Raw genomic sequence first — 25918 nt, forward strand, 5'->3', positions numbered from 1 at the left:
GACTTCAGGTCTGGCCGCGCCCCTGAGTCCCTTTGTCTCCTGCCCCGAGAGTGGCGAGCTAGCGGGAGAGGAGCCCCGGGAGTCCGCGCGGAGTCCGTGCTGAGCTGAGGTCGCTGCAAAAGGGAGGTCGGTCCTACGCCAGGACCGGAGCAGATAACAAGCCTCTAGACTAGAGTCTAGGAAGCTGCCTCCATCCTCCGCCAGTGCCCTGAGAGCTGTTGCTTGAAGTTTCAGGGCAGCAGCGCCTGCCCTAGAGCTACAGACTCTTTAGTCCGAAGCTTTGTACTTTGCTGGGAGAGTGCACCTTCGCTAGGCTCCCGGTATGGGTTCCAGCGAGCGTGCAGTTTCAGCCCTCACTCTTCTCAGTCCGGTTCTTGGAGGGTAGGCGGTATCTGGCGGCCCCTTCCGCTCGCGGGGCGCCCCGCTTTGCTTCCCTATAAAGCGGTGCCCGGCTGTCGCCAAGGCTGCGGGGCCGGTGTTAGCAGGGTTCATCGCGGCGGCGGGAGCCAGGCGCAGTCTTCCGCTCGACCTCAAGGTGGCGACTTAGGCACGTAAACAAAGCTCGGCCCAGTCGCAGGTTGGCACCCTCGCAGTTCCTCCACGTATCATCCTAGTTTTCCCGCTGGTCCCCAACCGGCTGAATTGACTGTTAAGGGACTTGAGTTCAGATGAGGAGTTAGGTTAGAATGGCTGTGTGTGTGTGTGTGTGTGTGTGTGTGTGTCCAAGCGCGGGAGGTGGTGATGGGGTGAATACCGTCAGCGGAACCCTTTGGGACGCGCGTCTCCCCCGCATCACCTGAACCCTCAGACTGGCATCCCCCCAAGGGCTGGGGTTTTCGGACGCTCTGCAGCCTGAGATGCTGCGGCCAGTGCGCAACCAGCAGAGGGCCGGGGTCTGGTGGCTGCTGGCAGCGGTGGAAGATTTGCTAATCGCGTTTCAGTGACACCCACAATTGATAAGTGGAGAGACCTGGAAAATAGAGCCCTCTTGCTGTGCCCTTCTCCGGAGGTGCATGCTAGCTGACCCGAGGGGGAGGGGAGCGTCACCGGGGCTGGGGAAGAGAGACACACAGACAGCGAAAGAATAAACGTGCGACAATCATACACTCTTACCTCCGGACGAAAGGGCACGGTTCCTAGAACTGAGATTTCCATAGCCCGTCTGCATCCCAGCTGTTTCTCCTGTAGGCTCTTTCCTGCCTAACACAGCCTTCTGACTAACTTGGACAAGGCTTGAGCTGCCCCCCCCCCTTTTCTTCCTCCCCTTTTTTTCTTTCCAGACATTCCCTAAACTCAACCCAGGGCAAATCCAGAAGTCGGTACAGTACAGAGCTTCCATTCAATTGGGGGAAGGGGGGGGGGGGTCCCGTTTAGTTTCCCTTAGGCAGATGGAAGAAGTAGATGGTTACAGGACTTTGGAAGGGTGCATGGGGATGGCATGGGTGTTGGTGGCAGGGCAGCGGGATTTCTCATGGGTCTTGGTGCTGCAGGTAAGTTCTCACATTCCAGTTTCCCTCCGCGGAACTGCGGTGGTGGGTGCGAGTGGAGGGCAATCCTCAGCTGATTAAAGAGCAGTGGAGGGGGGTGGAGAGGGGCGGGTAGGGTGGGGGGTGGGGGTGGTGGAGAAATGGACCCGGACAGGCTCCTCGGACACATTGTCTGGGTTCCTGCCTGTGCCCGCTCTATGCTGATTCCCTTGGGAGCCTTTTGAGCAGGGTAGTATGCTCTAAGCTCCCCCCCCCCCCCCCCCCGACCCTTCTTGTTACCCTTTTCTAAAATGTGTTTAAACAGAAGTGAATATCCTGGTAAAATAAGTTAAAAATCTTTCCCTGACTTTTCATTTGAGATGTCAAAAGGATTCAATAAATGAAACTTTATTTGACGGGGGAGTTAGTTTACCCAGAGACTCAACGACATCTCGGGTCTTTGGCCTTATTCTAATTCCGTGGTGGTAATTACCCTTCGTTTCTTTAAGTGCAATAGATTTATTGCCTTAGAGACTATGCACAGTTTGATTGAATTATTCATTTTTTTCTTTGGTGTAGACTGCATCTGGGGACTCTGATGTGACGTGTAGATTTTTTTTTTTTCAGGAACAAAGGGAATGTGGAAATGAAAGAGAGGGAGAGAGAGGCTGGCAGATGTAATGAGACGCGGTGAAGGTGTACGCAGACTGGCACTCCCACTCCTCCCTTCTGCTCTCACTGCAGCCCTGGGTAACTCGCAGGCTAACACAAACAGCTTTTCTCCCGCAGCCTGCCCTCTGTCACTGTAAGTACATCAGCCTTCTCTTATCAGCATGCAGATTCCAGCCATGCACCCCCCTACCCCGGCTTTGCGCCTTAGACAGCAGACGCACATTTAACACGAACTTTCCTTAGCCAGGAAGGACATATCTGTAGAACTTATTTTTGTTTTCTCTTGATTTTTCTTTGTAAAAAGTTCATGCATTTTTACCACTTTCCCCCACCTCCTTTGTGACGGTGCTGCTCTGTGACTGTCGCTGCCTCTGTGGTCTTCCCAACAGGATGAGGCGCAGGCTCAGGTGAAATGTAATGCTGTTCTCTGTCCACTTAAAGTCAAGGGACAATGCCTGGTCCTTTTGCAAAAATGACGTCTTCTAGACGCAGAGCATTATTCGCAGTTGGCGTTTGGCTTTTGTTGTTGGAACGCGAGTTCCGACCTCTTGAGGCAGAGTCCCAAGGGGCACTGTTATTGGGGAGCTCGGGTTATTTGGTTCCACCAAACTGAAATGAAGTGCGATGGAGCGTTGGTATGCTTGTTCTCCCTGTTTAAGGAAACCAGTGGCTAAAACTTTTCTCCATGCTGTCATTAAAGTTTTCAACTTTCTTCCCTTTTGGTGTTTTTTTAAAAAAATACTCTTTCACTAATTCTTCGTTTCAGCAAAAGTTCTCACTCCCCGCGTTTTGGAAGTAAAGACATTTACATTGATCTTATCTATAGGTAGCTAGACAGCCCTTCCCGAAAGAAGTTAGGGATCTGAAGATGAAGTCATGCAGCTCTGAACTGTCCGCTTGGCTGGTGGAAGGAGACTCTCGAAGCGAGCATTTGAGGTTTTTAACAGTTGTTCTGATTTGGGCGTGGGTGCTTTAAATGTGAACTTCGGGTGGCCGAAGTCCTTGCATTACCCTGCCCACGTCCAGGGGGACCCCTCTCTAGGAACCGCACGGTCCTTCCCTTTGCGGGTTCGCGCCTCTTCTCTGGAGGTGCGAGGCCAAACTTAGCAAAGCCCGGTTGCCTTTGCGGGTCGCGGTGCGCAGGGACATCTGGACAGCACGGAGGCAGCGACAGCCAGCTGCGGGCATGTAAGTCAGTTCCTATCTGCGCCCGATTCCCCTTCGCTCTCGCCCGGGGTTCTTGCGCCAGTGCGGGGTTCCAACCCGCAGGGAAAATGAGCCTGTGCGCCCTTGATCTGGCCGCGGAGCCTGGGTGTCCTCTGCTACTTCCGGGACTTTCCAGAGCCCGCAGGCCAGTGCGGACCAGGTGGAGAGCCCCGCGCTGATGGCCAGTGTAGGGCTCATCACCTAGCCCCTGCGCTGCACCTTCATGCGGGAAGCTAGAGGGAAAACCCCGAGGGCACCCCGCCACCCCCCAGGGCCACGTGTCACTCTGTGCACAGCCAGAAGTGCGGCATGAAAACCCTCACTTTAGGGATTAATAGTGTGACCAGCCCCGGGTTCTGCCTTGCTTATCTACTTTGGTATCAGCTTATTAGATAAAATCTAAAGAGGAATCCTGTAGCTCCCTCCTGGGAAGTCCATCGTGGCTCACTCTTAGGGCCTTGGAGACCAGAAATCTCGATAATATCGCCTTTTTCTTCTTTTACCTTTTTTTTTTTTTTTTTGCCTTCTGCCAGTGGCCTGCAACTAGTCGGCAGGGTCAGTCTTACCCCCCAGGTTCCCGAGTGCTATGTGATTTAAAGAGACCGATGCGCGCTGGTACTTGAAAAGCCAAACTTGTCGCAGCAACTCTGAGGAACCCAGTGGAACACCACCATTTCCTCCCCGGATGTTTCACCTTCCTCCGTGGCTCCTCCCTGAGAATTCAGGCTTTGAGACTTAAAAGTACCACCTCTACTCTTTGCCCTAACTCTACAAGCATTAGGACAGGTCACTTGATTTGGAGTTTTTGGAGAGATTGGCTCCTGTGGTTGAGTTCCAGGGCAGGCGGCCCAAGAGCTCTGGATCCCAGCGATGGGCCACACTATTCACAAAAACCAAAACCAAATAAAAACAAAAAACAAATCCCAGAAGAGACTGACCCCAGTTTAAGCTGGAAACACCATCTGGGTTTGCCCCTAAGGGCCTTGGAGGCCAAGGGCGAGCCAGTTTTGGGCACGCGGTGGGAAGAGCTGGCATGCAAGGTGTTAGGCATTCTCTTAGCCTACCTCGTGCCTAGAGGCAGACCTTTCAGTCCTGAAAATCGCTGTGAGCAATGGGGACACAAAATGTTTTGGTGGGGACTAGCTCTCCTCTCAGCTACAGTCATCAAGTCACTTTAACTTGCAGCTCCTAACTCCCAATACTCAAGCATCATATTTCATATTGGGGTAGAAGCATCTAGCTATTTCTCATGTCCCACTAATTGGAGGTGGTCACCCCCACCCTTATTTCCTTCTCTGGAATCCATATGAAACCAAACATGGAGGATACCTGAAGAAGCCAGTGTATGACCGACACTTAGCTTGTTCCATCTTCGTGCTTGCTTACTTTCTCCATCTTCCGAAAAGTTAATGTGACAAAGATGAGGCCTTCTCCCCTAACCTTTTATCTGTGGGAGGTCTTCCCCCAAATGGCAACTTTAGATTGCCATGAATATTCTGGATTTTCTAGTCAAAATTCCTGACCCCTCTCTCTTGGTTCATATCTTCTTTCTTTATGTCTGTTTATGAAGTATCTCAAAGTGGCCATTTCACATCAGTTTCTACAGAGTAAGGGCCTCTCCTTCCACATACCTCTGCAGGTTATGCTGGTATGTCAGAACCTCTCTCCCAGTTTTTAATCTTGATGTACTTTTGAGTCTCCACTGACATCAGCTTCTCAAATCTAGTCTTTTTCTCTGAGCCTGGGTTAAGGCAGGTCAACCTCCCCTCATACACACTGCCTCTAGTTATCTCTGTGTCTCTTACTGTCAAAGCTGGTTTTCTCATGTCTCTTGTACTCTGTATCTCTACTACCTTAACGTATGATCATTCTCTCACTTCTAAGTCCCCCAACTTTTTTTGCACTGAGATAAAGTTCCAGGTCTTTGCTTTTCTTTAGGCCGTTCTATACCCTTCAAATCTTTTATCTATCCTACACATGCATCAAAAGAATCTTTCACTAATTTATTTTTGGGAGTCTTATTTACATAATTTTCTACATCTGACTTTGGAGTTTTACATGCTGTCCTAGGTAACTGAAATTCTTTTCATCTTGTATAACTTCTAAGCGACCCCTCTTGAAATTGTTTCTCCAAATATACTCCTATACAGAGTTTGAGATAGTACACATATATCACACACTCAAGTCCACATAACACAAACTTATCCATATAATTCATGTGGAACTGTTTGTTTATTGTTGTAAAGGTATAATCATTTTTCTTTGGTAGTTTGTACGTCTTGTTATTTATAATAATTTTCACTCATAAATTCCATAATCCACATGGCCTCCAGAACACTGCCAGCTACATAAGCTAAGAATCCCCTATATCAATTGCTTTTTCTTTTTTTCCTTTTCAGTTCCCCCTTCTACATCTTTTAACATACATTTCTCTTCTCCCATTTACTGAGATCCTACTAACTGGTGTGTTTTCATTATCTATGCTTCCTGCACCTCTTTCTTTACTCTTTCTACCACTTCATTTTTCATTTTCCTTCATCCTTATTATTCATCTAATATTCATCCTTCTTTCCTTCTTCTGGTCTGCTTCAGCCCCTGTCCTTCCCCTTTCTCTGTATCTCTCATGACTCACTTCTGTGGTCCAGTTCTGTATCTCAGTACTTCTTAACCTTCAGTCCATCCCTCCTCTGTCACATAACTTTTTCAAAGCACAAACTACCACCCCTACGTTTCCCCCTCCCACTTTACCTTCTCTTTTTCCCAGTTTGTCCTTTCCTTCTCCCCAGTTGTCTACCTTTCCCCCAATTCAGTTTGCCTTCCTCTTGACTCCTCCTCCCAGCAGCTCCTGTCCTAATAGCGCTCCTCCGGTCCTTTACTCCTCAGCCCCTCTCGCACCTTATACTTGTCACCATTCCTCTCTGACCCAAGCTCTCCCTCTGCTTTGTCCCCCTCCAATTCCCTTCTAGTAAGTCGCTTCAGTCTCTCTTTCCGGGCGCTTTCTACAGTTCCAACCTCCGCTCACGCCGATCTCTGCCCTTTCTCCTGCTCTCTTGCCTCTGCCTCCCGCCTTCCCCTCCTTCTTCTTCCCCCGTCCTCCCCCCTCCCTCCCAGCTTCCCTGCCTGGCTCGCTGCCTCCCTCGCCTCTTGTCTCATCTTGCCTGTGTTGTCTGGGAGGGGAGCCCTGCCTCCTCTCCCTCGCTCAGATCAATGCCCTGGCCACTCACTTTCTGATGTTGCACGACGGGAAATGCTTTGAATACTTACGACATGGCCGCTCACACTGATTGCCAAGATTGACAGCACTAACCATCGCCTTCACTTGTTTCAAGGGGGAAATCCCTAGTCTACCCGCTCTGCGCGCACCTCCCGGCACCCCAGCGGCAAACTTCTGCGGGTCAGCGCTCCCCCGCCCCAGGCGGGACACCCCCGCAGACTAGAGTTAACGGGCTGCGCCGCCTCGGCGTCGCGGGGGGTGGAGGGGTTCCGCTCCCTTGCTTTCGGGGTTGTGCTAATTGACCTCGCATCGACTCCCCTTCCTTAAGAAAATTTTTTTATTTGTATCTTTCCCTTTTTCTTTAATGCCATTTACTCTCGAGGCGCAGCGCACAAGGAGCCCTCCCGTGCGGTACCATCCTGGAGCCCGCCCAGGTAACCGGGACGGAGCGAGCGATCGAGAGAGCGAGGGAGGGAGAGCGAGAGCGAGAGCGCGCGCGGCCCGTTTGTGAGCTACCTGTTGGGGACCGGAGGGGGCAGGGGCAGGAACCCCGGGCCGGGCCGCCGTCCCCCGCGCCTTCCGCCCTCGCCCTTCCAGGCAGCTCCCGGGCTAGTTTTCCTAAGCTGGGACTTAGGGGCTAGGGTCGGACAGGCGGAGGGACTAGAGCGGAGCGCGCGGAGCCCTGCGAGGGAGCGGGTGGCCGGGAGTCGCGGCCGCCCAGCCCCGGCGGGTTTCCGAGCCAGGCTGGGGAGGGGAGGGGGGTGGGGAGGAGCGGGAGGAGGGCGCTCAGCGGGGCCGACGCAGAGGGGGAGTAGAGTTGAGAAAGGGGCCCGAGCGCCTGCCGCTCGCCGGCGGACACGCGGATCCCCAGGATGCATCCCCCTCTGGGAGAGCTGTGCCTTGTTCCGGAGGCGGTGACAGATCTGCGTGGCGGGTTTCTGGTTTTCTTGCCGCCCCCCCAAGCCCCAAAATCCACTCCGAGAAAACACATGTTGTAGCTGTAGAGAACTGTGCGTAGGACACTAAGGCAAAGAGAGCAGGGGAGAGAGCGCAACCTTTGACAACAGAAAGCTGTTATCGCCATCCTAAGTATTCGTCCGGAAATCTGTCCGCCCTCTCGGCCCACCTTATTCCTTCTCCTCCACTTCCCCGTGTAGATATTCTAACCTATATAACTGGGAATGATATGAAAAAGAAGTCAGGTGGCTTAGAGAATGAATTTTTAAGTCTCCATGAAGTTTGAGGTAGGTATCTCATTGAAGTTTGCGCAAGTGTGTGATGTAAGAAGCTTGTGCCTGCGTGTGTAGTTCGTTCTCTCTCTCTCTCTCTCTCTCTCTCTCTCTCTCTCTCTCTCTCTCTCTCAGCTTCTGCGTGTGTGCTCTGTGAGGGTTCAGATGGGACCGCTGGGTGGTAATGCCTTTTGTTCCCACAAGAGGGCAGCATCCCGAGGGCTTTGTGAGCGCCGTATCTCGTTATCGCTCGCTGCAGGCTTGGGTTTAGAGAAAGTTATACCAAAACTTTCAAATTGATATCACATCTTATTCCGTGATATTAAAAAAAGGAAAGACACCGAGAAAGAGGGAAAAAGACAAGTGAAGAAAGAAGAGAGAGAAAAACGAGGAAAGCAGGCAACCAGCCTACCCCGGGAGAGTCCCAGTCACACCAAGACTAGGGGGAGGGCTGATTTAATTGTGGGTTTGGCCGACTGACGACTGGAGTGCCCTCCTCGGCTGTCTTAGTTGTAGCCGGAGGTCATGTAAATCGACCTTAAAAGAATGCATAAGCCATAAATTAAAATAAACCTTCACCCAAGGGCTGATCCATAAGTAGACAATATCCAACCTGGACAAAACGAGCTTTCCTTACGAGCCGACCTAAACCGCATCCCCCCAAAGAATAGAGACTAAATGCAAAGTAAGTTTCCCAGCGAATATTTTTTTTTCTTGAAAAGTGTTGGGTTGGTTCGCCGTGTGACTGACTGCGATGCCGCCGTTTTCCGGAGCGCTTCAGTGTTAGCCAGGCTGGGGTGCGGGAGGCGGGGAGGACCCACTGGGTTTCTGGGCTTCTTAACGCTACCCCCACCCCACCCCCATTTTGGTTTGGAAACTTGGGCTATTTGTGGGTTTGACGCTGGTGGGGGGCGGGCGAGAGTCGAGGATCTCCGTGGCGCTCTCCTCCGGGGTGAAATTTCCCGGGAGGAGTTCAGAAAGAAAACCCGGGTCGCTAGAAAACCCATGCGCTTCCTTCCTCCTTCCACACTCGCCCCACCGCTGCTCCGCCGCAACTTTCCCGGGACCCCGCGCGCGTTGCCTCCAGTTCCCTCTGCTCTCTCGCTTCCTCTCCCCTACGCTTAATTTTGGACATGACTTTTTATGATCTCTTTGGAATAAACAAACCGAATTCCAAGACAATCCGAAACGCAAGTGCTAATCTGTGGTCTTCTTTGCCGGCGACCCTGGGGCAGGGGTGCAGGGCCCGGCGGGGGCGTGTGTTAGCGGCTGCCCAGCCCTGCGGGGCGCGGGCTCGGCCTGGGAATCCCCGGGCCCCCGCACGCAGTCGCCGGCACTTCTCCGACCGGTGCTCTCCCACTCCGCGTCCCTGAGCCCGGCCGGCGCCCTTCGTCCTTCTAGGCGCCCTGCCCGGGCCCGCCGGCCGCTGCATGCTCCGCAGACCCACCGAGACCTGCCACTCCGGGGCTCGGCCCAGGCCCGGGGGCGGTGCTGCCACCGGCCCTAGCCCGGCTGCTCTCGGGGGAGCCGCTTTCTTCTTTCTCCCGTAAAGGGCCGGCCGGAGAAAGGAAGGGGCTTGTGCAGAGTCTGCTGGGGTTGTGCTCGGGCGCCAGGAGGAGCGCCTGCGGCTGCGGAGGGCAGATTAGCTCCCTTTCCTGGACTGTTTCCCTGGCGCTCCGAGGAGCTTTAAGATAAAAAAAAAGAGAATTGGTGTGTTCCGAGCAGATAAAAGGTGGTTGTTGCCGGCGTGTTTTGAGTTTTATTTAAGTTCTCTTAGGGGCTGACCAAGTTTGAAAACATTTGTTTGTATGGATTGTCAGATATTGCATGCTGCCCCTACTTGGGGACTAAAAATGAGCCTACGACTCTGCTGGCTGGGCTGCGCTGTGAGCGAGATGGGTTGTCCCCGGCCGCGTCTGTGCCTGTGACCTCCTCTGGGGGCCGTGCTTGAAGTTTCGGTCTGGAGACGGCCAGAAGCCGTCGCTACGGCAAACTGGGCTGGGCTCTGGGCCTCCCTCCGGCTGCACTGTCAGTGGGGCACTAGGATGACGTCCCTGTCCGGTCCGGGGCGCTTGACCCCGGCGCGCACTCTGGTGGCCCGCCCTTCTCCCCGGCTGGGCGGCCCAGGCAACAACCCAGTGGAGTCGGGATGCGCGAGTGCCCCTTCTCCCCCGCCTCCTCAGGGGCTCCTCTCTCCTGCCCTTTATAGTCACATGCCCAGGTCCCGGGTCCCGAGGAGAACAGACGCAGCCCCGCCCAGTCTATTTCTAGGAGGAGGGTTTGGTGAATAAAAAGGTCAAGTGGTTGGGTCCGCGAGCTGGTCCATGGCGAGGGGGGACGGGACGGACACCTGGCAAGGACCTCCCCGCCTGTCCCCCACAACCCTGGCGGGCCCTCCCCCCCCACGGCTGGCCTCCTCAGGCCACATTCTTTCGCTAAGTGTGAGAGGCTGTGGGAAAAGCAATCCCGAGCCGGCTGAGAGCCGGCGAAGCTGATCCCGCGATGGCATTTTGTTTTGAACAGTTGCTTGGGTTGACGTTTCCTCATAAGGTAAGGTGTCACTGGACAGTCGGCTGCCCAAATGCCACATGTATAATTAGCTTGCGCACTCAGCACCTCGTCCCTGAGGCCCCAGGCCCGCAGGCACGGGCTTGGCCGACCTGGCCTACTCAGCTCCGTCCTGGGCTGCAGGATTTCCGAAGACGGGTGAAACCAGCCAGGACAGCCCTGGGAGGCCCCTGCACCCCGGGAGACTGACAGCGTAGCCCTGGCTTTGATTGCTCTCTCTCGACTTTCCAGTTCCTCAGCTCTCTTTATTTTTCGGTTGAGGGGGAACTGCTGGTTAGAGGGGTAAACCGGCGGCAGGGTGCAGACTGAAGAGGAAAGGGGGTGCAGCGTGATTGGGTGTGTGAATCTGGCAGTATACCGACTCTGCACACCCCGCCCATGGAGGGGGGCTGTTAGTGTCCCTCTATGTTCTAATCCACCAGGACTAGTCCAGGCTTGGCATTGTATCCTGGCTTGAGTAGGGGCTTCAGGCTTCTAGTTTGGATTGCTCACCTGTCTCTGTGCTCCCTCCCACCCCCGCCCCAGAGGTCACTCAGCAAATTTGTATCTGTGTCCTGATTGCAGCTACTGTCCCCGCTCCCCTCAGGGCCTAGCCGCCTGGGGTTGCTAGTGTTCACGGTGGGGGAGCCTGGAAAGATGTGCTGCCTCTCCTTGTCTCACTCTTGTTCAGCCTGGGCTTCTTAGCAACAGTGCCTTGTCCTCCCTGTTTGTACCCAGATTGGTGCTTGAGAGTCCTACCTGGCTTCTCAGCTCCATCCGCAGGTCAGCTTTTGCATGTTCTCTGGTGGAAGCCAGATTTCTGCAGCCATGAACACGACTTTCCCTCTATCTGTGCAGTCACGGTGGAATCCAACACTCAGCATTGGGTACTTTCATCAGGCTCCCTTCTCCCCTGATACTTACTAGAAGGTTCTCTTTATTTTAAAACAAACAAACAAGCAAACATCCTAAATCCACCCATAAGTTTAGTGGGATAGGGTTAGCTTTGCTATGGCTGCAAGAGTGTAACCTTTCAGGTGGGAAGTGGGGACATGGTTTTTCTTAGTTGCATTTGATTTTTATTGAACCAATGTAATATTTCATTTTTTATAGTAGGGGAAAAGTTATGACTGATTTTTTAATACTCTACCAGACCATGAATGTATGATCTATATACTTTTGAGAGCATCTTTCTGAATACACGTATGTGAGCACATGAGCAGTAGGCCTAATGGCATGTAGGTTTTTTTCTCCTACACTTTTGAAAACCTCATAACTCAAGACAGATTGTCCTTATCCTAAAACAACAAGAACAACAACCACCAACCCAAAAAAAAAAAAAAAATCCTTCAGACTCTGAAAGCAAGCAAGTGTGCACCACACTTATTAGATCTAGTTCATTACCAAAGGCAGTAAGTAGCCAGGATCTAGCTATTGCTAGGTCATTAATTCCCTAGGCACAACTGACATCCTCTGCTGCTTTTCTCAGGTACTATCAACACCCCCTTTCTCCTTTGCTCTCCCCCATATCTCCTCACATATAGTAGCAAAATAGATAGTTTTGTTTTTTTATTGTTCGTCCTATTTAATGCTATTCTTAGTGGGGTTTTTTTTGGAAGTAATCAGAAGGAACTTTGTCTTGGTGTATATGTTTTTTAAATGCAAAATTTATGAGTTTGTTATTATGGAGCATGGCACAAATTCCTATAGTAGTATAATATGTAACTATAACACTCGAAACATTATACTATAAAGAAAAATAAATGTAAATATTAATTAATAAGACACTATCTCCATACCTTAAGCTGATTCTATACTGGATTCAGTAACAATAACTGGAAGAAATGGCATTCAGTAGGAATATTATATTGTCTGTTGGATGTTTTTTCATTGGTAGCAGAAAGCGACAGATATTTTTCTTAGTAAGGGAAAAGCATATGTTTAAAATATGACCATATCTGGCAAGTTCTTCTTTTAAAGCTTTAAAATACTACTTTCAAAACATAAATGATCAATTTTGGTGGCATTATGTCTGTTTCTATTTGACTTTTAAAAAAGGAATTATTGAACTATTGGTCACTGATAAAATTGCTACACATATCCATCTTCTATTGAAGAAATTAGTGATGTTTTAAATAATTCTTTTTCAATTAGCACAATAGGTACTGGAATAAATGAATTTTCTTTTAATAAGGTTTTAATATACATTGGCATTAACCCTTACTTTTAATATTTTCTATACTTTTCAGTTTTGTTATGTTATTTATCTCTAAGTTTGAAAGAATTCTCTTGTTAGTCAAAGAATTCATATATACTTTTTAAATATTTACAAACAGCATTCTCTAAAAGTATAGTATAGTACAACTGAAATTTTGGTTGATATAAGAGCTGTTTGTTTAAATATAGTTTAGGGGTGCATATATATCAATTGATGTTTTTGAAGTCAAGTGAAACATTCCATCAAGCTAATGTGTCTGAGAGTACAATATCAGGCACAGACAGGTACTAGAAATGATAAAACACAGATAACATACAGCAAGATGATTTGCAGATGGGACGTATTATCTGCTGTCAAGAGGTTAGATGGGTCATATTACTGGTTTTTTAAAAAACTAATCTAGGTTATTTCAGAATTATCAAGTTATGTAGGTATATGAGATTTAATGAGAACAGATTTTATTATAGAAACTTGCTAAAATATGAACACATATTCATTGCTTTTTAGAGGAGGAAATAGACTATTTTTGCATTTGGATTGCTTCTTGTTTAAGAAATATGGCTCTTCCCTATTATTTTTTTTTCCTAACAAGGAAAATAATGCATTGAGCATTTTATGTCTTTATTCTAACTCCACATTTTCTGCTGATTATACTCTGACTCTCAACATACTCAAGTAAAAAAAAAAAAAGCTGCCATACCACTATAGTCTATGAAAAGCAATTTTATTAGATGTAAGCACAGTTTAAATGTATAGCTTATCGTTTTCACATGAGGTTCTTCAACTGTGATTTGAAAACTAATTGTTTTGGTGAGAATTATATCAGAAACTTTCATCATTCTCTCATTACATATTCATTATTCATTTATAGGAAAAGTGTTTTTATTTTCCTTGTTCTGTGGAAGAGGGTAAAAGCTTTTCAGTGAATTAATTTGTTTAGACATTTAGTCAAACTGGAAATAGTTTTAAACTTGTGGTATGATTTTTGATAGAGCTTTTCAAGTTTTAAATACCCATTGTTATAATTTGGATAAAAATATCAATTAAAGAATGTGCGTGGAGGTTGTAAGATGGGGGTATATAATTTAAATAACTGCGGACTCTCTCACCTTCACAAAAAGGATGCTGCCCTGTTTTTCCTCAAATCTGTAGTAATCTCAAAAAGGGAACATGAAACCCTAAGACCTCAGAGAAACAGTATCGATTCAATTCTTAACTGCAAATCCTTCATACCATTGCTCAAAATATCCAACTTTTCACCAATATTAGCCATTCTTTTTATAGTGACACCATGCTTAGTAAAAAACTTCTAAGCACTGAGGTCAGGTGTTGAGATTGGATTCTAGTTTATTTTTTATGAATCAGATAAAGATTTCTGTGCATGAGACCATATGTGAAGATGAGAGAACAAGAACATTTCCATATCAAAGGCAATATATCTGAGGCTGCATGGTAATTAAAATGCAGTGGTTTGGACTCTGTGCACTAGCACTTAAACAGAGCATCGCCGGGACCTTGTGCATCATGCAGGCGGTTGCCTCTTGCATACTTCTTGAAATACACTTATAATTTTGTACAAACATTTATGCCAGTCCACACTTTTCTGTGGATAATTTGTATTTCATCCAAACCATTCAAAGTAGAAGTTATTTTTTGAGCTACCCCCTCATTATGGCTTTTGTGCATCAACTATTTTTATTCCAGTTGTTTGTATTTCCTTTTACCAGAATGATGGCTTGTTTATATTCAGATTCTCTTCTTGCTCCTCTAAGACCCCTTATATGTCACTCATATTTTACTATTCACTCAAAAAAACTTTCAATTTTAGGAAAGATGTGAATTATTTTCTGAGGTTAATTGTAGATGCTGTAATCTATTATAAACTAATAAACTACATTTAAAATGCCAACCGCCCAGTTATTTCTACTATATAATGCTAATATATTTAGTCATCCTCACTAACTTGCACAGTACATAATATTGGAAAAATTTTCTTTTTACAACGCTTAAAGAACTCTGAAATATTCCTCCTTATCTTTTAATTGCATAAAAAATGTGTAGTGGCATTCTCTTTCTTACTGTTTCAAGTGAAAAACAATTATTTGAAATGATAGAAATCTTTATCTGAAGAGTTATCTCTGCATTTATAGGGAGATGCTTGATTCTTCTTATAAAGAACTGGTTAGCACCTTAACCTGTAGTTATTTAAGATAGAATAGTGAAATAAAATCTAATAATTGGTAGTTCATGTTGTATATATTTTAGAAAATTTTGCATCTTTGGTAACTAACTTGAATTTGCTGCTCTGTAATTTTCTATTTCTGTATTTGTGCTCTATCTGTGAACATTCTGGTCTGGTGGCAAGGAATTCACTGGTATATTTTATTTACCAAGCTCTCCTGGTCTATAAAGCTTTTAAAAGGTTTCTCTGGATGGAAGCACCATGTATTGAAGAAGCCTAATATGATATAATGGAATTCTTTAAGAGTTTTTGTGTTTTTAAACTGTTTTGGACCAAAATTATTTAAGTATATTGATTCGATGCTGTTCAGTGATGACATATGCATAATAAATATAAGGTAAATTCAAAGTACAAAATATGATACGCTTCTATGCAAACATTCTATAGTCTCTGATTCCAACTTCTTCCTTGATCTCTTTCTTCTCTGAGAATCTCACAAGATAACCTTTGAAGTGATCTATTTTATTTCACTATCCCTACTACTTTAATAAATTGTTGTTTCTAGTCCCCTTAAAGAGACTAATTGAAATTATCTATTTTGAATATATCCATTCAAATGCAAAGTGGGATTTTAGTGTTATTTGTGATTTTGACTTTACTGAGCACAATCTCTTTGCTACTTTGAAAAGTAGTTCTTTAAATTCAGACAAAGAAAAATAAAGATGCTTTACAGTATGTGAAAAAAAGAAAATGCAACAGATTTAAAAAATGATGAGCATAGGTTTCAAATGGAACTCATTCTGAGGCATGGTTGCAAATATTTCCTTTTGTACTTTACAAACAGGTCATTGGGTAATGTGATTGAGCCTTACTAAGTTCTAGGCAACCTGAAGGGCATTTTTGAAGTCATAGTCTTTACTTTTTAAGAATTTTCTCTTGCCCTAGCTGGTTTGGCTCAGTGGATAGAGCATTGGCCTGCGGGCTGAAGGGTCCCAGGTTGGATTCTGGTCAAGGACACATGCCCCAGTTGCCGACTCCATCCCCAGTAGGGGGTGTGCAGGAGGCAGCCAATCAATGATTCTCTCTCATCGTTGATGTTTCTATCTCTCTCTCCCTCTCCCTTCCTCTCTAAAATCAATTAAAAAATTTAAAAAAAAAAGAATTTTCTACTGAAGATTTTTAATATATGGTAGGTGGGGAAATTTAGGCACAGTTGTCATTCTTTTCCAGTTGTACCAAACAGGTCATTGGTATAACTGGAGAAGAATGCTCCTAACTAAGAGAGAATAGTTCATTGTTCTTTCTTGGGAAAAATATCAAAGGGCAGGAATGATGTTATTTTCTTATAAATAATCTCTAGCTATTTCCATGAGCAATGCACCTTCTATGTAGAAGTTAGCCACCCCTTTCATCCCCCAATATATCCTTGGTGTAATCCATTTCTTCATCTCTAAAATGGGAGTTATAATAATATCTATACAATAGGGTTATTAGGATTAAATGAAATAAATGAATGGAAAACACTGAGCTCAGGGCTTGTCATAAAATAAATATTTAATACATGTTATCTATTAAAGTTGAAGTGGAAAGATCTGGATTTTCATTTTAGCTTCACTACATATTTGCAAATTACATAATCTGCTTCTTTTCCTCTTATATGAAATATAGACAGCAATACATGTTCCTTCCTTTCTTTCCAAGAATGGAGAATTCATTAGTAGTCTGGCAGACTTGGATAGAGTAGTGACTAAATGTAGGGTTTGGATATCCAGCTCTCAAATATGAGAAAATTCCAATTCAAAGAATTAGAAGAGATTTGAAAGATCATTTCATCTGTCATCCTCTATCCTCCAAGCATGTACTAATCACTCTACCTTCATTCTAGTCAGTTAAGAAGCTCTCTTTATTCTGAAAGCCTGCAAAGAAGGAGATTTTATAATCTTCCTCGGTTATATGTTTCAATGATTAGCATTAGGAAGTTCTTTGTGCCAAATACACGCATCTTAATCTGTTTTCTACAAAAATATATTCTTTATTTGAATGATAGAACTACATGTGAGAAAACCAAAATTAAATGTTCAATTTTTACTTCTTGAATCTTTCTTTTGAAGTCTTATTTCCTAAATTAGTTTTGTGATCTTGAATAATTTATGTAATTTCTTTAAGTCTCAATTTCCTAATTTTAAAAATAGGGATTGTAATAGAATTTATCAGGTAGGGTTATGGGATAGATTAAGCTTGAATATAGTACTATATATAGAAGTGTGCAGCCCAGCCGGTGTGGCTGAGTGGTTGAGCGTTGACCTATGAACCAGGAGGTTATGGTTCTCTTTCCTGTCAGGGCACATGCACAGATTGCAGGCTTGATCGCCAGTGTGGGGCGTATATGAGGCAGTCAAACAATGATTCTTTCTCATCATTGATGTTTCTCTCTCTCTCTCCCTTCCTTTCTGAAATAAATAAAAATATCTTAAAAAAAAAAAGAAGTGTGTAGAACAATTCTGGACAATTGTGTTAGGATTAATTGACAGCAGTTATGTGATCAGTAGTAGACCCTTGCCTTAAAAAGGGCCCTTAATTCTCTTAAGTTTTATAGAACTCACTTTTCAGAGTCCTTTCATATTCATTGCCTCATTCAATAAAAGGTATGCAGGGTAGATAACCTTACCAGTCATTCTGTCTAACTTCCTACTTGATATAAATAAATGTTTCATTTGGGTTTTGCTTCAGGATATTATTCACTACAAACAAAGCTTGTATGTCATAAATTAGGGCTGGCTTTTTTGGTCCCTCCTTTTCCAGTCTCTTCTGTATAATGTCAGTGCTCATTTATTTTATCTTCATACTTATTTCCAGAGCCAAACCAATGCTGCGTTTCCCATATACCAATGTAAATGAATAATACCATGCTAATCAGAAGTGTTAAATGTCAGTTATATATGTCTGTGATTGATAATTTAAAAATATTGAATTATTACATAATAAGCGTGGCTAGTTGATAGGCAGCAATCTTTCAAAATATAGGTTAACAATCCTTAGCGGTGAAAAGATGGGGACCACTTGACTACATGATTTATAAGGTGAAAATACATGGTCCTAGTGAGAAGGTATGAATATGGGTAATCCTATGCAGTGAGCTGGTTGCTATAATGGAGATAAGTATAAAAGCGGAAGTACCTGTGTCAAGGAAAGCTACTAAGAGGTTGCCTTTCAGCCATGACTTAAAAGATGATTAGGAATAGGCTGCTTGAGGTAACATCCTGAAAAGCATTGGACTTGGGGGAAACATTTTATAGTATTATTGACTATTTGGTAGGTCTGACATGGAAATGTCTCATATTTGTGTCTTTGTGACTCCTGAAAGGCCATGTCTATCATGACAGTGATGTGGCTATAGGTTAGCAGCTCAACACTTCTCTTTCTTAGCTCAGGTTTGTGGTCAGGGACATGGTGAGTCATTTTAAGGTACAGGAGAATTTTTCAAATTATTGCTTTCCTTCAAATATGTCAAGTATGACAATTAAAATAAGTTGCTTTTTAATGTATGAACTGATGAACAGGACTATGAGTTAATAAAAGTTTATATCTTGCACTGTAAAGAACTACCCCCCCCCCCCCCCCCCCCGCCCCTTGAATTGGCAAGCATAGGATCTGAGTGTTGTTTCTGAGTTTCCCTTATCTGTTACAAGTCTTTAGGTGCCTCACATTTATAATTAAGTTTTCCTTCAGTAAAATTGGCATACCCCGTAACTTCTTTTTTATTAAGGGGTAACATGAAAATAAATTAACCCTCAGAATAATTCAGGTTTTTTGGAAGAAATACACATTACTATATAATAATATGATAATGAAACAGTAGCAGCAACAACCTCTCTCTATCCTTTTTAACTTTCGAATAGGGATGCTAAATCTTTCTTTTTAGTTTTGTAATCTGGTATATCATGTTTTCTAGTAACTTTTCAAATGCTTTTTCTCTAAGCCCACAAACCTTCTTTTCTATTTTTGGTTTGGAAGTTTCCTGGTGTTGAATAATCTGTTTCTTCAAATTAAACACACCTTGTATGTTTTTCAGCGCGTATGACTTTGTGACATAATCATTTTCTGAAAAGGGCTTGGTGGTGATATAGGTTGGAGAAGTTTTAGCGCTAGTTTCCAATGGCCTTAACCTACTGTTTTCCTTACTACTGTTGTGGATGCGGGAGACTCGCAGTGTTGATAATGCGGTGAAAAATATCACGAAATCTCTCCATTAAAAAGAAAGGCTGTGGAGCTGAGTAAAGGAGGGAAGAAAAAGATGAGCATTCTATAAAATAGTTTAAAAACATCCCTCAGCCACATTAAATTAGTTATGATGCTTTAAAGGATATTTTCCTTTAGAACAGCGGTTCTCAACCTGTGGGTCGTGACCCCTTTGGCGGTCGAACAACCCTTTCACAGGGGTCGCCTAAGACCATCCTGCATATCAGATATTTACATTACGATTCATAACAGTAGCAACATTACAGTTATGAAGTAGCAACGAAAATAATTTTATGGTTGGGTCACAACATGAGGAACTGTATTTAAAGGGCCAGAAGGTTGAGAACCACTGCTTTAGAACTTTCAGTTGAGCTTTTTAATAAGAAGCAAAAACTCAAGGAAAATAAAATAAAAATTGAAATAGTATAGCAACTGAACAAAGTTTAACTAACTTGGAATATAGCATATTAGTTAACTGAGTCTCAGGAACATTTTTTACTCTTGAATCTGAAGATACAAATATACACTAGAGGAAAACTGGACTATTTTAAAATTTCTTAGCTGTAATCCTTTCCAACTATAAAGATGCATATTGAAAATAAATGCAGGATGGGGTAAAAAGTAGGTTTATAGTTGTAAATATATGAAACAGTTTATTCTATATTATAATTTATTAATTATTGTATTATTTTCCATAGGAACAACGGTAAGCCTACTTTTGCCCCACCCTGTATATTGAGGTTTTAAGAAGAATTTTAATCTTGGAACAAGTAAACTATATGTTATATTAATTTTAAATATAACATTCTAAGGCATTATTAAAAGAAATTTTCAGCTTTTCTGAAGTTAGACCCTGTCAACTTTTACAGACAACAGTTCCAAAGAGAATGATTTCATTTGTACTTTTTGTATGATTTTGTGTGTTTTACAGGGATGCTAAGGCAGAGTCACAGTACACTGAATACTTATGTGTTTTACATTGAGTAGCATTTTGTAACAAGCTTATTTTCTCTAAGGACAAAAATATATAGCAGCCCAGATTGGGTGGGGCTAGTGAATTTAGGGACTCTTAATCCCCCCACATGGTGGGGAAATAATGAGAAATAGCTCAGCTTTTAATTGTGATATGTTAGGACCCTCTCCAAAGCACTCATCATAATTAGCCATGTCTTAGTTTGTGAAGTTTTGTGTTTAATTTCTTCTGTATGTCCACATGGAAAACTCATTAATGTTATCAGGAGCTGTGTGAGTAAAGTATATGAAAAGTGTACCCATTCATATTGTATGCTAACTTTTTCTTTTGAATTCTTTTAGTATCACTTTCACATCTTTGGGTTATTCTCTTCTTCATTTTTGATCTGTGCACACACTGGTTTCTATTACTAAAATGCCAATCAAATAGGACATTTGCATCAATTGTCTTTTAAACTTTATGAGGCTAAGATATGGTTTTTAGTTTTGCTTATTTAACAAATTTATATCTGAGATCATTTAAAAACAGAAATGTAATTTTATTAAATGGTGTGAGAGGGGCAGTAACTTATTTGGTCATCATAAATTGTCTCAAATGAAGCCTTCATTTAGTTAAATAAGTAGATCTTAAAAGTAAATATCTTTGATGATTAATAAAATATTTGTTTGAATGTTATCACAAACAAAGCACGAATTGTTATTCTCCCTGCTTGATTGAAGTGCATGTAGCATTTACATGAGCTGAGGTGGAAGGAAAAGGATTTAGGATGTTTAGGGAGAGAAGAAATAAAGGTCTGAGGTAGTTTGATAGCCTAAGGGCAACTAGAAAGTATTATTGGTAAGGGCAAGGCTGGAGGAGTTCCTTGGGCAAGATAATGCTAAGGCTTATTTGGAAGAACTCACTCTGATAGAATAGTGGTCTGCAAATGTTGGGGATGAACACACTATCAACAAAACGTTTATGAGCATGTGTCCTAATACATGTGCCTGTTTATTTGAAATTACAGTAGTCACCCCTTATCCATGGAAGATATGTTCCAAGACCCCCAGTGGATGACAGAAACCATGGATAGTACTGACTCCTATATATACTACTTTTTTTTCCTATACATGCAAACCTACGATCAAATTTAATTTATGAATTAGATACACTAAGCGATTAACAACAATAACTGATAGTTATTGTATTTTAATAGAACAAACATAACAATATACTGTAATGTGAATGTGGTATTAACAAATACAATAAGAGTTATTTGAACACAGCACTGTGATCTTATAACCAAGACAGCTATTAAGTGACTAATGGGCAGGTCAGGTATACAGCGTGGATATGCTGGATAAAAGGTTGATTCATGTCCAGGGTGGGACTGAGTAGGATGGCATGAAATTTCATTCATACTCCTCAGAATGGTGTACAATTTAAAACTTATTAATTGTTTATTTCTGTAATCTTCCATTTAATATTTTTGGACAATGGTTGATAGCAGGTAACTAAAACCATGGAAAGTTAAACCCTGAATAAGGGAGATTACTGTATATACATGTACTATTGTGCTAATATATGCTATAAATGCATTCATAAATAGATATTAAAAGAAAGAAGTATATATATAAAATAATATTTTAACAATAATTATGGTTCCCCCAAGCCCTATGATTTAATAGTCTGGTTATTTTTTAAAGTCTTAATTTAACACTTTGTTATGAAGTGATTTAAAGTTTTGGTTCCAAGTTCAGTTTACTTTGCTACATGGTTTTAATGCCACCACAGTTGAAAAAGATATCTCAGAAATAAAATAGGTCCAAATGGAAGAAGCATATCATTGTTTGTACTTATTAAATTGTTATGCTAATTTATTAATCCTATATACAAAATATGTAAAAATGTTTTGTTAAAATTTGGCTAGTAAATCTCTATCTTCCCTGATGCAATCAGTTGTTTGGCCAATGAGGTTGAAGGTAGTATAGCATTTTCATATTTTTAATAAATGGGCTCAACACCCATTGAATCTCTTTGAAACATCATTAAATGGACTAAAATATTCTGTTTGTTGCCAATTTTAAAATTAAAAACAGATGAATGTTTTTGTAAGCGATAGAGTTTTTGTTAACAAAAATCACACTATGATGGAATAATTTTCAAACAAATGTTTTCAGAATACTTTTTCACAGCATGAATCTGTTTAGAAAAGCATTTGCTTTCTTATTTGATAAAATATCATCTTTACATTGAACATAAAAAGTAAGTTTGTTTGATAGTCTGTCTATCTATCTATCTATCTATCTATCTATCTATCTATCTATCAATCATCTATCTTGTCTAGCTATGTGGTAACACACACTCACAGCACCTTGTTAGCACATTTGGTATACTACTTTTTCAGTTCCTTAAGTTTGGAAATGTTGCCATGAGATAAGCAGGGGAACCTCTGGGTGTTGCAAACAGTTCTTATGGTTACTCTCCATCTCACTTAACAGCACTGTAAAGATTTTACGATGTTTTACAAATCTATTTTTAAAAGTAATTGCATCATCATTGGTTTCAACATTGTGTCGCAATTGCTTGGCTATGAATGATGTAGTTAGTGAAGCCCATGGTGTTATCTCTGTAATCTTGTCCGTAATGTTTTTCCTTTAGTCCAGCTAGAGCAACCACTTCACCAGTGGTTACACTTTGTCAATTTTCCCTAAACATTACTTTTATTTAAAAAAGTAACACTTGAAATTATATATTCTTTGGTACATATTTTAGTGGCTCCCTCAAAAATAGCACTTTGCCTTTTTAAATATCATAAACTGAGGCATGTTAAAAAATATGTATGTTCATGTATCCGAAAAGCAAGCATTCTACATGGCCAAAGTTTCTCTCTCAAATCTTCAGTCATGTTTTCTATGCAACTTCCAGCATTGTTTGTGGTAGTGCTCATTGCACATTCCCGGAGGACATCATTCACACTGCATTTTAGGTAAATGGTTACATAAAGTTGTGCATTGCGCAACTCTCATTTTTTAGCGAAGGAATATATTTAAACTTGTGGCCGTATTGTTTTCTGTGTATTATTGTAGCCATTTTTATAGCAGAAGGGAAGAACAAGTGTTTTTGTAATAGCATATGGCTCTTTGTGTTTTATAGCTAAAGAACTTCAGAAGAGGTTTCTAAATATTTAACATTATGGTTGGTGAAATTCTGTAAAATGTTGAATTAAGTATTACATGATTTTAAACATTAGAAAAATTTGAAAAATTTATATCTATATGTTTAGTTTTTAAATATCTTACTGATTGTAATGGCTTCAGATTCTTGTTATTTGACATCTCAATGTAAAATAGGGTAAGGTACACTGTTAATGATGGTAGATATAAATCCATATCTCAAATTGTTTTCTTGATAAGTAAAAAAATCTTGGCCTATTTCTTGTCAGATCTGCTTGGATCATCATTGTTTTTATCTTACAATGTGGTCACTAACAGGCTACAACCATAGTACAAGTGTTCACTTGGTCATAGTATTGTTGTCACTAAGGCCTGTTTTAATATTATACTCAAATTGTGACCCCTTTGGAAGGATTTTTTAAAGCCACTTGAGCAAAAAACTAGATAACATTATCTATAATCAGATTATCTATAATCACAATATTTTACATATAAACCCAGAGTGTTGATCTGTATTTAAATTTAAGTAAGGATTAGTTTTTTTTTAAAAAAAAAAAATAGATAAATATACACAAGTATACTTATACTAGAGGCCTGGTGCACGAATTCATGCGGGGGGGGGGGGCGGGCGGGGAGGGAGTGCGGAAGTGTGGCTGCTGGCCCCAAGGAGGGAGCTGGCCCTTGGCCCCACTGAGAAAGGGGCCGCATCCGCCACCACCCACCCCTGGTTCCCCATCCCAGCCCGGGGCACAAAGGCCCCGGTGGGGTCGAGAGAGGAGGTGATGGTCGCTGGGCCAGTTGTGGAAGGAACGGACGCCACTATCAGTGCCCTGTCACCTCGCAGTTCCCCGCCTCCCCCCTCCTCCTTCCTTCACTGCCACGCTGCCACCACAGCGGGTGGGTGGCCCCCGGGGAAGGGAGAGGACGGCTGTGAGAAAAACCCTCACGTCAAGGTCTGACTTTCAATAGATCACAGCGAGGGAGCTGCTCTGCTGTCTACCAAACCCCAACCCAGAAGCAGGTCTCTACAAATGGTTTAGCACCAGTGGCTGATGGGGGCCAGCTGACCAGGGGGAGGGGCCGTGGGAGGTTGGCTGTGGGAGCACACTGACCACCAGGGAGCAGCTCCGGTGTTGAGCATTTGCCCCCTGGTGGTCAGTGCACATATAGCGACTGGTTGACCAGTCATTCCAGTCGTTCCGGTCGTTCGGTTGTAACAGTCGCTTAGGCTTTTATATATATAGATAGTGTACTCCTTGGATGTGTGAGCTCACTTTGGAGACCACTGGAATAGAAGAGTAAGTGGGAGAGGAGGGTGTGGTGAGTCAAGGAAGAAAAACGTAGTTTCCAGAGAGCACTCTCCTGGGATAGGATCCCTCTGAAGAATGCAGCTAGTCACTGAGGCAGGGAGTGGGGCTACGGGTTTATAAGTATCGGGGTTCAGAAAATAGTAGTGTGACATTTTTACAGGGCTCTGATATAAGAGGGGAAGCCAGCTAGGGCAGGAAACCAATTTGAGGCATTTGTTGGCATGAAGGGGTCAGTGAAGTTTCATAATTAATTGTGTTGCAGGAGAGAGGACCACGTGGAGAATCACTAGTCTCCATATCCTCTCTTTGCATAGTTTTGATCTCAGCTTTACTCTTTGTTGCTTCTCTACTCGGCTTTCCTTGGATTTAGATACAGTCAAAGCAAAAGGTGGGAAAGGTGAGTAAGGCAGCAGATGAGGGATGGCTACAGGCTAACATTTGTATTCAGTGTTCTTTTCTCCCTTTCCCCCTTTGCTCTAACTTGATATACTTGTTGCATAGTTTGATATAGTAGCCAGAACCTAGTTTGGGAGTTTCAGCTCTGCCAACAAACTTTGGGTGACATTGGCTAAGTCACTCCTTTCTAAGTCACTTCTTTCTAGGAATTAGTTTCTTCATTGGTAGAATGAAAAGTCTGGTATCTCCAAAGAGGTTCAACTCTGACATGCTGTTTATGCTCTTCTGGGATAAGGCTCTGTGCTCACTCTTTACACAGAACTTTTAGTGAAGTTCCCTGTTTGTATATGAGCCTTAAAGCACCATGTCCACTCTGCTGGGAATATAATTTAATAATGCATTTATGCTGGTGGACTCATAAACAAAAACTAAAGTATTTCCAGCTTTTCCCTTTTACCCTCCAGACAACTTTGATCGAGTGTGTTTCCACAGTGTGATCCTAGATAGAGCTCTTGCTTTCTAACCTTAAGTGCTTAATGAGAACTTAAGGAAGGAAGTATTAGCATCTGAAGGCTTGTATCTCTGAAGGCATTTGGGCTGGAAGAGATAGGCAGGACATTGGGACACAGCCATCAATTCATTGCATGTGTTTGGCCAGGCTGGCAGCAGTGGCCAGTGCCAGGTTTTTTGAGTATGGTTTCTGTCACCAACAGAGTTGGCTGTCTTTGAAGTCTGTTAGTTAACCTCCTCCAGAATCTTAGAGTGCAACTCTCACTCAGGAGGAAGAGGATAAAGGAATCTCTGGGGTGGGGTGGGGTGTGTGTGTGTGTGTCTAAACACACTCTTATACTCAGTGAGAACTTAATTATCTTCTTCCAACAGGTTTTTTTAAAAGAATCTAATAAATGAACAGATTTCAGATTTTCTCATTTTCTTTTCAGTACCTATTCATTGCCACAGAAGGAGGTAATATTGAGTAATGAAATAGATGCATATTACCAAACATATATTAGGCAATTGCCATATGCCAGACATATTTCTGGGTGTTTTTATAAGATGAAGATAATAATCTGTATCACAGTTTTTGAGAAATTTCAATATATAAAATATA

General features: G+C 43.1%; 1 protein-coding gene across 16 annotated transcripts in view; it reads left to right on the top strand.

The window, feature by feature from the left end:
• The first annotated feature begins 6669 nt into the window (after positions 1–6669).
• Positions 6670–25918, top strand: part of SOX6 (SRY-box transcription factor 6) — a 553432-nt gene continuing 534183 nt past the window's right edge. For 14 of the 16 annotated variants that reach the window (XM_070428238.1, XM_070428248.1, XM_070428246.1 and 11 more), the window contains exon 1: positions 8032–8472. The gene's annotated coding sequence lies outside the window, so the exon portion shown is untranslated. Of the gene's footprint in view, positions 6993–8031; positions 8473–10129; positions 10338–25918 lie in introns of those variants that run through there. The other 2 variants (XM_070428241.1, XM_070428240.1) reach the window with 2 other exon arrangements.

The sequence above is a fragment of the Myotis yumanensis genome, unplaced genomic scaffold, assembly GCF_028538775.1.
Source record: "Myotis yumanensis isolate MYYU_CA2020_CCGP unplaced genomic scaffold, mMyoYum1.0.hap1 SCAF_10, whole genome shotgun sequence".
NCBI lineage: Eukaryota > Metazoa > Chordata > Mammalia > Chiroptera > Vespertilionidae > Myotis > Myotis yumanensis.